The following is a 15,264-nucleotide window of genomic DNA, read 5'->3' on the forward strand; positions in this document are numbered from 1 at the left end:
CACTCCCCCACCATATACTCCTCAAGTAATTCATTGGTTCTTTTCCTGAATGTCTGCATTTGATGGGACTCTGAATTCCCCCCTCCACACCCACTAGCCTGGTTCTGAGCCTCTAATCTGGTCCTGCTGTGCTGTTGGTTTACTCCAGGCACCCTGCCCTGAGCTCCAGAGGGTGTGCCTTATCCCCACCCCCTGCCTCACACAGAAACAGGTGCCCCCTTCCTTCCCTGGCCCCTGCTTGCCTCGCTTATTGCCCCTCTGAGCTGCCCTCCCCATGGCTCCTGTTTCCTACCCAGATCCTTCCTCTCCATCTCTGGGAGCACCCCTGATTTCCCAGGTGCCCCTCACACCACCCCCTGCCCTGCAATCACCTCCCACCGTGGACACTACCCCATGAAGCAAGGACAGGGTGCAGGGGAGAAGTTAGGAAAGACAGACTTCCTGTCCACCTGGTATTCAGTTCATTCATAAACAGAACACACAGTGACTGCCTGTCAGGGTCATCAGAAATGGGTTCCCTCTGCCCTCGTCTCGCCACCCTGGCTGACCTCGGAGCGCCTTGGTGGTCGGGTCCCACATTTTATGCCCCCCACACCGTGGCTCTGAGTGAACATGTCCCGGATGAAGGACGGGCTGATGAGTTGAACAATTCTCCTGACGGGATGACAGGCACCATGGCTCCCCACAGATGCAATTAGTTATTTATCTGGGGCCCTTCCTCGCAGTGCTCAGGGACCTCGTGGTGCTGGGGGTTTCCCTCTGACAAAGCCTGTGCCCCAGCCTTCTGAGACATCTCCCTGGCACCCAGATGTGTTTTGTTTTTTTCATCATCATCACTGTCATCACTGTCATCCCGTTGCTCATCGATTTGTTCGAGCGGGCACCAGTAACGTCTATGATTGTGAGACTTATTGTCAATGTTTTTGGCATATCCAATACACCACAGGGAGCTTGCCAGGCTCTGCCATGTGGGCAAGATACTCTCGGTAGCTTGCCGGGCTCTCCGAGAGGGATGGAGGAATCGAACCCAGGTCGGCCGTGTGAAAGGCAAATGCCCTACCTGCTGTGCTATTGCTCCAGCCCCTAATAAATAAAACTTACAAATCAGTCAAACTCTTACCAAACCCCGACCCAGTCCAAAGAGCATTCTCTTTCGAGCAGCCTTCACTTTAATTAATTAATTTATTTTTTATGCTTAAAAATTTTTTTTTTATTGAATCACCATGAGATACAGTTACAAAGCTTTCATGTTTGAGATTCAGCCATACCATGATCAAACACCCATCCCTCCACCAGTGCAAATTTTCCACCACCAATGTCCCCAGTATCCCCCATCTCGCCCCTCCCCCTGCCTCTATAGCAGGCAATTTCCCCGATACTCTCTCTCTCCTTTTGGGCATTATATTTTGCTCAGAATTTCCCACCACCATTCAAGCCTGCCTACCAGGGCAGATGTTAGGTCATTTATTTTCCATTGCTCATTTTGTGTATCATGAGAGGTCTTGCAGCTGCTTCATGAGTTTCTGGAATTCTAAGATTGGGTTAGAATTCTCTGGTGGGATCCAGAGACATCTCTGTAGGGAGCTAATCCAGTTTGGGATTCAATTGGGAGTTTCTGGACGCGGGCTGTTGGTGTGCTAAGATCAGCCTTTACTTTTTAAAAAGTTGCCTTGATCTCCTTTGAGAAAAAAACTATTCCAGGGAATAGGGCCCTGGCTCTGGCATGAGGGTGGCGGGGCCTGAGCTGGCAGGGCTCACGTCCCGTTTACACTGGCACCCAGCAGTTTGGGGCTCAGGGCCCCTGCCCAGGAAGTCACTCCAACGACTTCCTGCAGTGAAGCCCCGCGCAGCAGACCCGAGTGAGAGTGAGTGAGGGTCTCCCAGTCCCTACTGGCTCTTTTCTTTCTCTTGCAGGAGAGAGATTCTGGTGACCTCTTTCCCCCTCCTGCACCTCCCCCTGGTTAGTCACAGACACACCTTCCTGTGAGGACCGCTCTGACCTGCTTTGTCTTCTGAGGCTGATTCCTCCTGACCCCAGGCGGCTGAATTAATAGGTTAATGGCCACAAAGCCCTTTGAGCACCTTAGATAAAAGGGCTCATCTCAAGTGTTAATTATTGTTATTTGAAACTGGGCTTGGAGCGTGAACCCGGCTGCTGCTGGGTTTGGAGCTGCCCAGGGCTCCCCTTGGTCGGATTATTTACATCTCGTTCCTTCCCCCTTTCATGTGGCACCAGCATCCTACCCAGTGGCTCGGCTCAAGCCAGGATGAATCAAAGTATATTGATTATAATGAGGATGTTAAAAAAAAACAACGAGATAAAACATGAGAGGCCCAACACGTTCTGCTCACACACTCTTCTTCGGAGGGTTGCCTTCTCCAGGAAGCAGGGCTGGAGGGGACGGGAAGGGTCACCAGGCCAACCCTTTCATGCCTAATGAGTAGGGAGGCAAGTGTGCAGGGGGCCCAGAGTGGGGAAGGGGTGTGGCGGGGAGGGCGGGCCCACAGCAGGGGTGGTCTGACTCCCTGGGCCTTCCTGGTGCCCTTCCCGACTCTTCCCTCTCACCAGGACGTGCCCGTGGAGAGATGAATCCCCAGAGTGGGCGAGGACCAAGAGCAGATGATGGGGCCACCCACCTCAGCTCCCCCACAAGGGCAGGCTGCGTGGGCCGGCTGAGGTTGGCAGCTCCCTGGGGTGGCTGTCTGGGATGCGGGCAGGCGGGAGGGGCCCAGGCTCTCCATGGAACGCTCTGAGGTCGCCTCCCTCTGCCACCAGCTCCAGAGTTTTATCTTGGAATGTGTGTTTTGGACGTGAGTTCCGGGGAGGCGGGTGGAAAAGGCGCTGGGGGCTGACTAATGGGGATCCAGCCCCCAAGGGGCTCCCAGAGCCACTCGTGGGTCCCCTGGTGCCTCCTTTTCTGCACCTGCCAAGATAGGTTTGTGCTGTGCCTAGGGTCCCTGCCCATCACCAGCTGGGATGTAGGTGCAGGGAAAGCAGGGACTGACCCATGTCCAGGCAGCGGCCCCACTCGAGGTGACGTTGGTATAAGACCGTTCGTGAGTGAGGAACATCAGAACTGGTCCAAAGGAGGGCCTTTTAATTCTCGTGGCCAGGGAACACGAGAGTTCTGTGTATTTTTGTTGTTGTTGTTGTTGTTATTTGGGTCACACTCGGCGATGCACAGGGGTTACTCCTGGCTCTGCACTCAGGAATTACTCCTGGCAGTGCTCAGGGGACCATATGGGATGCTGGGAATTGAACCTGGGTCGGCCACGTGCAAGGCAAATGCCCAATCTGCTGTGCTATGGCTCCAGCCTCCGAACCCGGGTTCTCTGAATGGCGAGTTCTCCCTACCAGCTCCTGTCTGGCTTACCCAGTGGGGGGCTCCTGTCGGACCGGGAGACAGCAGAGGGGAGAGAACATTAGGACAGTGGTGGAGGGGAGAGGGGGTGTTGGAAGGTGGTGAGGTCTCCTGCATGAAACCCCGACGGTGATGGTACTGTGAACCACAGTGCCAATAAATCATGTATTTGCAGGAGAGCCCTAGAGACAGGCCAGGAGGTGGGAGGGAGACTGCGGGCGCTGGGGGAGGGATGAGCGCTAGAACACTGCACTTTGCAACCCAATCATAGGTGACTTTGTAATTCACAGGGACTTAAATAGACATTTATTTTTAATTTCTAGTCATTTACTTTGGTGTTTTAGACCACACCCAGTGATGCTCAAGCGTTACTCCTGGCTCTGTGCTCAGGAGTTACTCCCAAATCAGGGGACCATATGGGGTGCTGGGGATCAAACCCAGGTGGGCCGTGTGCAAGGCCAATGCTCTACCCACAGTACTATCTCTCTTGCTCTGCTAAACATTTTTCAAAGGTGGTCTCTGGTGTCTGGGTATAGCTTTACACCCCTTCAAAATGTGTGTTACTGTATTGTGCTCTCCCCGCAATCCTGAGCCCTCCCCACGGCATCCATGAAGCCTTGCTCCCTCTTTGGTCATTTGCCCCCTCCCTGCCCCGCCCCCCTCCCCACACACTCTTGGGCTATGTCAGCTCTGCTGTCTGGGTTGGTTTCGGGTTGGTTGTGTCTGTTCCCCTGACTGTGTTTATCACCCACAGATGAGTGAAAATCTCTTTCCTTCACTTATTTCCCAGTCTGTCATGGCAAACTGCACACGGTCGCAGAAGCCCACTGTGGCCTTGAAGCGCCGTCCCTGAGTGGCCTTGTCTGCGGCCGGGCACCTGCCGGTTTGCTCAGTCAGCTGCCGGAAACAGTGCCGCGATGCATCGGGGAGCGCACAGGACTTTGCAAGTTAGCCTTGGTGTTCTTTAGCTAGATACCGGGGCGGAGAACTGCGGAAGCCTTGGACAGGTCTATGATTTGGGCATTTGGGTTTGAAGTCTCCGTTGACTGTTTTCCCACAGAGGCTGGACTGCAGGCATTCTCGTGGCCAGGGAACACGGGTTCTCTGTATTTTTTTCCCCCCCGCTATTTGGGTCACACCTGGCGATGCAAAGGGGTTACTCCCGGCTCTGCACTCAGAAATTACTCCTGGCGGTGCTCAGGGGACCATGTGGGATGCTGGGAATCGAACCTGGATCGGCTTCGTGCAAGGCAAATGCCCTACCCGCAGAGCTAACGCTCCAGCCCCCGAACCTGAGTTCTCTGAATGGTGGGTTCTCCCCACCAGCTCCTGTCTGGCTCCCCCAGTGGGGGGCCATCTCACAGGTGGGCGATGGTTCTCCCGTATCTCCCAGACAATCAGCCATGGTGAGCAGCTCTCTGAGCCTCGTGGCCCTCCGACGTCTGGGCCCCACACTTTCTTTTCCCATCAGGTCCTTCAGTCTTCCACTGGCTTTGGGTGTGTCGGTCCCCAGTTCTGGTGTATGATGGTTAAGTTGATGGATTTTCTCCTGGGGGTGTTCAGATGCTCCTTTTTCGTTGTGCACTAGGACAACGTGCAGGTGTGTGTGAAAGACCAGAGGGCTGTGATCTGGGTCAGCCAAAGCGATCGGCCGTGAAGGGGGCTCTTCTCATTGGCCATTGTTCTGGGGACTTTTCTGGAAGTTATCTGACAGTTTAGATCACAGGCATTTTTTTTCTTTTTGTTTCACATCTGGAGATGCTCAGGAATTACTTGCGGCAGTGTTGGGGGGGCTGGGAATCGAACCCAGCTTGGCTGAGTGCAAAGCACATGCCCTACCCACTGTACTATTGCTCTCACCCCGAATGCAGGCACATTTTAACGAGACCAGCACACAAGAGCTTCTACACAGATTGGTTTTTCCTTAGAAGCGAGTGATTGATGGCAGAAGTGCTGAGGGATGGCCAAGGGCCATGGCTGGATCTGGAGATCAACCTGAAAATATGGAAGAAAAGGTTGATGCTAAAAAGAAACAAAAAACAAAAACAACTTTTACTTGTGCTGTATTCTAGGAAGGAAACATGTTTTTTGGAAGGTGGTTTCATAAATATGTGAAGCTTAGCAAAAATACCAAACTTGAACACAATTTTTACAAAGAACAACATTAAAGTCTTCAGAGTTAAAAGTCCACCAAGGAGCATAGCATGGTTTCCTGTCAAGAAGCTCTTCGGGTTTCTAAAAATGAATGAGGCACTGATTTCCCAGTGGTCAGTGAATATTAGTGGAAGAGCGCTATTGTCATCTCTCTGCAAGAATATTAGGGACAGTGGGGAAGATTAATCTCATGGTGAATATCATTACTCTTCTAGGATGTGTGACCTGGATTTTTGATGATAAATGTGAAATAGCAAATTAAAAATCAGATCTCTCGGTTCACTTTAATATCTCACCAACTCTGCCTGGCAAGACTTGATGTAGCAAAGACTGGATATGTTTAAGGTCAGAGTCGGGTCCCACGATTCCACCTGGTAAAAGTACTAGTTGGTCTAAATGATCTACTTTGCATTTAGATCAGACAACAGAGATGAAGTGATTTTGTTTGTGTTTTGGACCACATTACGATGCTCAGGGGGTACTCCTGGCTCTGCTTTCTGGAACTACTTCTGGTGGGCTCCAGGGACCTTCTGGGATGCTGGGGACTGAACTCGGGTAAGCTGCGTACAAGGAAAACACCCCACCTGCTGTACTATTGCTCTGACTCTAAGTAATTATTTTATAAAAGTATTTTTGTGTTGTTCAACTTAAATTTCACTTCCAACTGGATCTGCTCTAACCTCAGAGTTAGGGAAGTATATTAATGACTCTGTGTTATTTAAACTGGAAAAATGATAAAGGAATTCCCAGCATGGACAGCAGATGAGCAGAAAATATGGAATAATTATTAAGAGTTGTTAAAAATACCTATCAACTGTGGTTTACTTATTCATTATGAAACTTTGGCATCAAAAGAAATGAAGCCTTATGGAGTTATTAAAATCCAATGACTTGCCAGTGAGCAAACTTTAGAAATATTCCCTTCAGATGTGGGAATTGAATATATCCACTTGGTGGAATTTATCCCTGGTGGAACTCTGGGTCGTTTTAAGGTAAAACTCAGAAATGCAAAGCTGTCTTGAGTTGGAAAGTGACCTCATCTGACAAATATCTATTGTATAGTTTGGATACTAAAAAAATGCACATTTAGCTGATTTGGGGACATTCTTTTTTTTTTTTTTTTTTGCTTTTTGGGTCACACCCAGCAATGCTCAGGGGTTACTCCTGGCTTTGCACTCAGGAATTGCTCCTGGCAGTGCTTGGGGGACCATATGGGATGCCGGGGATCGAACCCATGTCGGCCGTGTGCAAGGCAAATGCCCTACCCGCTGTGCTATTGCTCCGGGATTTGGGGACATTCTTAACCATAATTTTGGGAGAAAAACTGGGACGTGTTTGCACAAGTCAAACTCTGCAGGATTCCAAAGACATGACAGTTTTAAAAGATGCCATAATTACCCGACTCTTGCCATTAAGAGATGGGTATTATCCCCTCCACTTGATCTAGGCTGGCCTGTGCCACTCTTATAACCAATAAAATGTGGACGGAGTGATGATGTGAGAGTGAAGAGCCCTGGCCTTCTGCTTTGGTCCTCTGGGAAGCATCTTCTCCAGATGCGTCTGCCGTGACACAGCCGCCACCCTCTGGGAATGCCCCGCCACGTGGAGACCACGTGTTGGTCCTGTGGTCCACGGCACTGCTGAGCTCACCTTCCAGCCATCCCGGCGGTAGCGCAGACCCTGGTGGGGAAGCCAGAGGGGAAGGTCCGGCCCCATCGTTCCAGCTATTGGACAGCAGCGTGACTGAGCAGAGTCACGGGCAGTCGGTGGGCATTGTCCGGAGTTTCCTACAAGCGAATGTTTGTTTCTCTGGAGTTCTCAAGCAGCCTAGTCAAAGTCAAAGGACTGCATCCCATAGGGGCAGGGAATTCAGTCTCTTTTCATGTATTTATTTTGCTTTTTGGGTCACACCCAGCGATACTCAGGGGTTACTCCTGGCTCTGCACTCAGGAATTATTCCTGATGGTGCTCGGGGGACCATATGGGATCCTGAGGATTGAACCCAGATTGGCCACGTGCAAGGCAAACACCCTACCCGCTCTGCTATGGCTGCAGCTCCTTCCTTCCTTCCTTCCTTCCTTCCTTCCTTCCTTCCTTCCTTCCTTCCTTCCTTCCTTCCTTCCTTCCTTCCTTCCTTCCTTCCTTCCTTCCTTCCTTCCTTCCTTCCTTCCTTCCTTTCCTCTCTCTCTCTCTCTCTCTCTCTCTTTCTTTCTTTCTTTCTTTCTTTCTTTCTTTCTTTCTTTCTTTTCTTTCTTTCTTTCTTTCTTTCTTTCTCTCTTTCTTTCTTTCTCTCCCTTCCTTCCTTCCTTCCTTCCTTCCTTCCTTCCTTCCTTCCTTCCTTCCTTCCTTCCTTCCTTCCTTCCTTCCTTCCTTTCTCTTTCTTTCTCTCTTTCTCTCTCTTTCTTTCTTTCTTTCTTTCTTTCTTTCTTTCTTTCTTTCTTTCTTTCTTTCTTTCTTTCTTTCTTTCTTTCTTTCTTTCTTTCTTTCTTTCTTTCTTTCTTTCTTTCTTTCTTTCCTTCCTTCCTTCCTTCCTTTCTCTTTCTTTCTTTCTTTCTTTCTTTCTTTCTTTCTTTCTTTCTTTCTTTCTTTCTTTCTTTCTTTCTTTCTTTCTTTCTTTCTTTCTTTCTTTCTTTCTCTCTTTCTTCAAGATATTCTCTCCCAAATTATCCAGTTTCCCTCCTAAATGTTCCTATCCTTAGGGCTGTGGTTTCCAGCACAGCTAGAAAACACAGAAGGGAACATCGTCAGGAGATGTCTCAAAGGGCAGGAATGCTTGCATGCCTTTGCCTGCGGGAGACCTGGGTTTGTTCCCTGGGACAGCGTGACCACCCACCCCGCCCCCACCGACACACATACCAGCTCCCCACTGAGGGTGACCCCTGAGCACACAGCCGGGTGTGGTCCAGAATCAACTACCACAAATCTGAAGTAAAATGCGAGCGGTGTCCCACGTCCCTTTTCTCTAAAGTCAACAGTTGCTGCTTGTTAGAGGAAAATCTGGAGTGTGGAAGAGAAATATTTAAAGAAAAGATCTCATCAGGGCGGGGGGAGCTTAGCATTGCCGTGGAGGATCTCACAGGTTGGGTAGGTCCGCAGCCGCCCCTGCAGGTGGCACTGGGGACAGCTGTTGCCTCCCCAGGTTCCCAGAAACCCTCACAGGACTTTCATTTTTTATTTTTATTTTTTGCTTTTTGGGTCACACCCAGTGATGCTCAGGTGTTACTCCGGGCTTTGTGCTCAGGAATAACTCCTGGTGGTGCTCAGGGGACCATATGGGATGCTGGGAATTGAACCGGGGTCAGCCGCATGCAAGGCAAACGCCCTCCCCGCTGTGCTATTGCTCCAGCCCCTCCCAGGACTTTCAGATCCAGGCGACCAAGCCGGCTAGTGTCTACACCCGCATGAACTTGCACTCCAGGCTCCCCAACAAGCAGGACCCTCGAATCTCACTCAGTTACCTCCACGTGTCGGGGGCGGGGATCGCAGGCTCACCTGTCCCCCACAGGGAAGATCGATCAGACCCAGTTCAAGGTGCAGTTTCTAGGATCGACCTGACGCTCAGAGGGCTGAGCCCCACCCAGACGGGCCGAGTCCAGGGTGGGCCAGAGGTCTGGAGCCCAGGAAGAAGCAGCTGGGCGCCACTCACCCACCTGTGGCAAAGAATCCCTGTCATCCTGGTGCGCCTGTGTGTGCATCCTTACTCACCTGTACACCTGCGACTTGGCACACCCGAACAGGTGCACACCACACACTCACACAACCTCGCGCCGTCACACCCACACACCTGTGTACCTGCACGCCTGCGAGCCAGGACACCTGCACAGCTGCAACCCTCACACCTGTGAACCTTCACGCCTGCACGCCTGCGACCCAACCACTTGCATGTCTGCACACCTTCATACCTGTGAACCTTCACGCCTGCATACCTGAGACCCAGGACACCTGCATGCTGCAACCCTCACACCTGTGAACCTTCACACCTGCACACCTGCGACCCAACCACTTGCACAGCTGCAAACCCATGTACCCAAAACTCCTGTGACCCCACATACCCACACACGCGCACGCCAGCATGCGGGGTGGAAGCCCCGTACAGGTGTCTGAGACCAGAGCGTGAGGAGAAGGAATCAGGAGTGTGTTGAGCCCGAGGGCGAGTCCCAAGCCCAGAATGACAAAGGCCACAGCTGGCTTAGGGGGAGACGCGGAGACGATGGTCAGCCGTACGCACACGGTCCAGCAGCTGGACCTGGTTGGGCTGCACTCCAGGAGAAGGTCCCGCCCCCTCCGGAAGTGCAGGAGGAGACAGGAAACAGGTGGGTGCTCGGTCCAGGTGAAGTGGGACTGCCGTGGGGACAGTCTGGTCGCATGTGTAGCAGGGGGTCTGGTGAGCACTGGGGACAGAGGCTGCTTGTGACCTGCCGGCCGACGGGCCGGTCCTTTATCCTTTGTGGAATGCTTTCCCGGCTTTGCCCCAGCCAGCTGGTGGATGGGGTGCGGCTTAGAGACGGGGAGCTGAGCGAGGGAAGCTTTGGGGGTGAGGGCACCTGAGCCAAACACGTCAGCCTGCGGGCTCGAGGTCCAGGTGGTCCGTGCATTGCTCTTGAAGGTCATTGTGGACCCGCATCTAAGGCTCATGGATCTGTTTCTGGACTTCCGGGATGAGGTCCCTGTGGGTAGGGCCCCCTGGAGACCCCCAGTCAGACTGCCGCCCCCGCGGTGGTGGTGCATTTGCTCACGCTGCTGTCGGGCCGAGCGCTGGCCAGCCCGGTTGCTGCCCAGACCCGGGAATAAAGGCAGCGGGAGCTCAGCGCGGGCAGGAGAAGTGCCTCTAGAGCGACACTTGCCTCAAGAAGGTGGGCACGAGCGCCACCGAGAGCATGCTCCCTCAGCTGGCCGCAGGGCAGGCTCAGTGTGTTTAAAACATGCTGTAAAGCAGAAAGGACAGGAAAGGCATCTCCCTAGCTGGGGAGAGATGCTAATAGATACTGAGGTGGATGGAGAGGGGGGGTGAGAAGGGGAGAGGAAGGGAGGGGAGAAGGGGAGAGAGAGAGGGAGGGGGAAGGAGAGGGGGAGGGAGAGGGGGGAGAGGGAGTTAAATCAGCGCCTCTAACTCCCTCTTTGGGGTCTTGGTGCTGAGAGGGGCTGAGCCCGGCCCTGCCACACCTGAGAGGCCCGGCTGCTCACTCGGCAGCCCCTGCATGGCTCACACGGGGAAGGTGAGACAGAGACAGAGAGACAGAGAAAGACAGAGACAGAGAGAGACAGAGAGAGGGACAGAGACAGAGAGACAGAGAGATAGAGACAGAGACAGACAGAGAGACACAGAGAGGGACAGAGACAGAGACAGAGTGAGACAGGGACAGACAGAGAGATAGAGAGATTGAAACAGAGACAGACAGAGAGACACAGAGACACACAGAGAGACAGAGACAGACAGAGAGAGAGAGGAAGACAGACAGAGAGAGGGACAGAGAGACAGAGAGAGGAACAGAGACAGACAGAGATACAGAAACAGAGACAGACAGACACAAGAGGGACAGAGACAGAGAGAGTGACAGAGAGACAGGGACAGAGAAAGAGACAGAGAGAGACAGACAGACCGACAGAGACAGAAACAGAGAGACACAGAGAGGGACAGAGACAGACAGAGAGACAGAGAGAGTGACAGAGAGACAGGGACAGGCAGAAAGAGATAGAGACAGAGACAGAAAGACTGAGACAGACAGGGACAGAGACACAGAGACACAGAGAGACAGAGACAGAGAGACACAGAGAGAGAGGGAGACAGACAGAGAGAGAGGGACACAGAGAGAGAGAGGGAGACAGACAGAGAGAGAGAAGGGACTGAGACAGAGAGACAGAGAGAAGGGAAGAGAGAGTCAGAGAGAGGGGGAGAGACAGAGGGAGAGACAGAGAAAGACAGAGGGACACGCTCATGGTCACAGCAGGCTCAGTCTGAAACGTGAGTTTGAGGAGGGGGCGTATTCCTTGCATGCAGAGGCCCTGGGAGCAGGCCCTGGCTAAGGCCCCCAAACACCCCACAGGGGAGGGGAGTACTCGGAGGGTGGGGGGCGTCTTTAGGTGCCGTCACCTTCTGCCTCATCTCCTCTCTCACCGTGCCGGAAGCCAGGCGCTTGAACTCGAGTTGTAGTTGGGAGGTGGTGTCACGTGGTCTGAGTTCAAACTCTAAGCGATTTATTTGTTTTGCTTTTGGGGGCCATGCCGGGCAGTGCTCAGGGCTCACTCCTGGCTCTGCTCGCATGGATCAATTCTGGCGGGCTCGGTGGGTGAGTTGGTTCGAATTAAAGCCGCACCACGGTAGCTACGTAGCCTGGATCCTCCTGCCCACGGGTCCATCTGGGCTGGCCCCGCTCATGTGTGGATGGGAAGCGAGGGCAGGGCCCGGGGGCCCCAATGGGGGCGGACCTGTCCAATCCATTAGGTCTCGAGCTGGCACGGGCACCCTCCATCAGTGGCCGCTCACAAGAGATCTTGTTTGGGAAAAGTCCCAACCCGTCTGCGACACCACGGGCTTCTGTGCTGTCCCCTGGCCAAGTGTGATTCATCGCCGAGGAAACCCGGAGTTTGGCACAGCCCACCCGTGCCTGCCGCCCCCTCCACGCTGTCCCCCCCTAGCCAGGATTGCGTCTTGAGCTTACATGAGTGCGAGTACAGGGGTCTGTCCCCTCTTTCAGTTGCCACGCAAGAGAAAACCCTAGAAGGAGGCAAGAGCACAGATTCAAAGGCAAAAGCCATGGCATTCAACCAGAAAAACAGCCCTGGATGTGGCCGGCTATGACTCTTTAACGACCGTCCTCAAGATCAAAGTGCTCTTATTAGTCAAGAGTGGAGAAGCCGAGAGCAAACGAGGAGGGTTTCCTTCAGCCCGCGCAGACCAACTCCCCACGCAGCCCCGCGCCCGCTGGGTTTAACCCACAGCCGCCCTCAGGAGGGGAAGCGGGGTTGGAGTTGGTCTGGCTCCCCTGCAGGACTGAGCTGGCTGGCCAGGTGCCCTGGGAGTGAGGGAGAGCCAGGAGGCAGAAAGAAGGTTCTGGCAAGAGGCAAGCCTGCATGTGTCCTGCTGGGGGGCGTGACCCCGGCCCTCGTGCTAGGGAGAGCTTAGAGGTCTCTCCATGCTGTCCTCTGCCTCCTCCTTCCCAACTCAGTCACAGAACAGGCTCGATGGCTGGCCATCTGCTCGGCTCTGGACCGGGGAGGGGAAGGGCGGGGTGAGTGGGGGGCCACAGGGGACTTTTGGAACGCTGCTGGTGGGAGCTGGTGGGGTCCAGAGCAAAGATTCTCTCTCTCTCTCTCTTTTTTTTTTTTTTTGCTTTTTGGGTCACACCCAGCAATGCACAGGGGTTACTCCTGGCTCTACACTCAGGAATTACCCCTGGCGGTGCTCAGGGGACCCTATGGGATGCTGGGAATCGAACCCGGGTTGGCCGCGTGCAAGGCAAACGCCCTCCCCGCTGTGCTATCACTCCAGCCCCAGAGCAAAGATTCTCCACCGTGCACTGGCAGTTCGGGTCTTGGGGCAGTGAGGTCCTGCTCTCCTTCCTCACCTCTTCGTGTTGGCTCTGGGCTACAGCTGGAGGTGCTCAGGGGTCGCTCCTGGCAGGGCCGAGAGAATTATACGCTGGGGAGCCGGCCCAGCTGGCCGCTGTGCTCGGGCTGACCCCAGCTCCTGCCCCGTGGCCTCCACCTAGTTCACTCTAGCGCCCGCACCCACCCTTGCATCTCACCTGCTCCCTGTGGGAAAAGGGATGGAAAACTATTCCCCCTTCTCCTGTCATCTCAACAAATCTCCGCAGTTTGGGGCTCCCAAAGGGGGCGAGAGGAGCGGTTGAGGCCCTGAGTCTGGAGGCAGCAAAGTCCTCCCACGGGGCCTGTCTGCATGGCCCAGAAGGGAGAGTGCAGGTAACCCCCCAGCTGTCTCCCAGGTGGCCCTCTTTAAAAAAATTTTTTTTTTCTTTTTGGGTCACACCAGGCAATGCTCAGTGGTGACTCCCAGCTCTGTGCTCAGGAATTACTCCTGGCGGTGCTCGAGGAACCATACGGGATACCAGGGATTGAACTAGGGTTGGCTGCATGCAAGGCAAATGCCCCACCCACCATACTAAGTCTCTGGCCGCTAAAATTTTAATTTTCTTTTAGCACCAATTGTGCATATCTGCTCAGTGTCTGAATAGTTATGGAGGAAGAGGAAGAAGAAGAGGAGGAAGAGGAGGAGGAGGAAAGGGAGGAGAACAAGGATGAGGATAAAGATGGAGAGGGGAAAAAAAGACAGGCCAGTTGAATTCAGTACCCTGGCATCACATATGTCTCTCCAGGGAGACATCTCAGCACAGAACTAGGGGTACGCCCTGAGCACTGCTGAATATGACCCCAAGGCCCCCCACCCTACCCCCACCACTGACTTCCAAACAAATCTCAAAATTTAAGCGCTGCATTGCATTAAGGATGAAGACAGAGACATTCTGCCCGAGCAGGGTGCGAAGGGCTGAGAAGCTCCGGAGGGCTGGGGCAGGACGGCACAGGCCTCGCAAGCTGGGAAGCAGAGCCAGCCTGAGGGTCGGGGGGCAGGTGGGCTCTCGGGGTCCTGCCCAGCGGTGCTCAGGGGTCCTTCTGGCAGAGTTTGGGGACCCTATGGGGTGTCAATCACCAGCGTGCAAGGCAAGAGCCTCACTCACTGCACTCTCTCTCAGGTCCGATAACCTGTCATCATTTACCCACTCCACGGATTCTTGTTCATATTTATAATTCCAGGGGGTTCTCTTTTCTTTTTCTTTTGCTCTTTTTTTGGGGGGGGGTGGAGGAGGTGGCTGGGCCACACCTGGTGGTTTCCAGGGACTGCTGCTGGCTCTGTGCTTGAGGGTCTCCCCCCCGCAGTACAGAGAGCAGTACACGATCCTGGGGTCAGCGGCACACGAGGCAAGTGCCTTAACCCCTGTATATGTCTCCAGCTTCTCCAGGCACTTTTTTTCTATTTTTCAATATGTTCAGCTCACAAGAACTGTCTGATTGGATTGATGTGGTCAGAGCGATAGCACAGCGGGCAGGGCGCTTGCCTTGCATGAGGCAGACCCGGGTTCAATCCCCGGCATCCCACATGGTCCCCGGAGCACACTGAGAGTAATTCCTGAGTGCAGAGCCGGGAGTAACCCCTGAGCATACCATAGGTGGCCACATCACAAAAACGAACACAAAAGAAGTGTCTGATTAAGAGATCTTTCTGCAGTGCTGGGGCCCACTTCGGACAGTGCTCAGCAGAACCCGCAAAGACGGCCAGAACCGAGACTCCTGCATGCAACGCCCACACTCCAGCCCTTGGAGTCCTCTCGGGCCTGAGTTTGAGATTCTTTTCAAGCCCGTGGTGCCTGGGTGGGTCCGTGCCTCAGGGATCTTTAGGTTTATAGCCCCCGGGGCTCTGGACGTCTACACCAGGATTCTGTTGGGGCCAGAGCGTTAGTACAGCGGGGAGGGCGTTTGCCTTTGCACGTGGCCAACCCGGGTTCGATTCCCTGCATCCCATATGGTCCCCTGAGCACTGCAGGGAGTAATTCTTGAGTGCAAAGGCAGGAATAACCCCCAAGCACTGCTGGGTGTGACCCAAAAAGCAAAAATAAACAAAAAAAACCCCAAAAAAACCTCAAACCCGGATTCCCACATTTGCCCAGTTCAATAGTTCTCACCACCCTCTAGCCTTGAAGACAGCAGAATCGTGGACATAACGACCTCTCCGTGC

Source organism: Sorex araneus, chromosome 10, assembly GCF_027595985.1.
Source record: "Sorex araneus isolate mSorAra2 chromosome 10, mSorAra2.pri, whole genome shotgun sequence".
Taxonomy (NCBI): domain Eukaryota; kingdom Metazoa; phylum Chordata; class Mammalia; order Eulipotyphla; family Soricidae; genus Sorex; species Sorex araneus.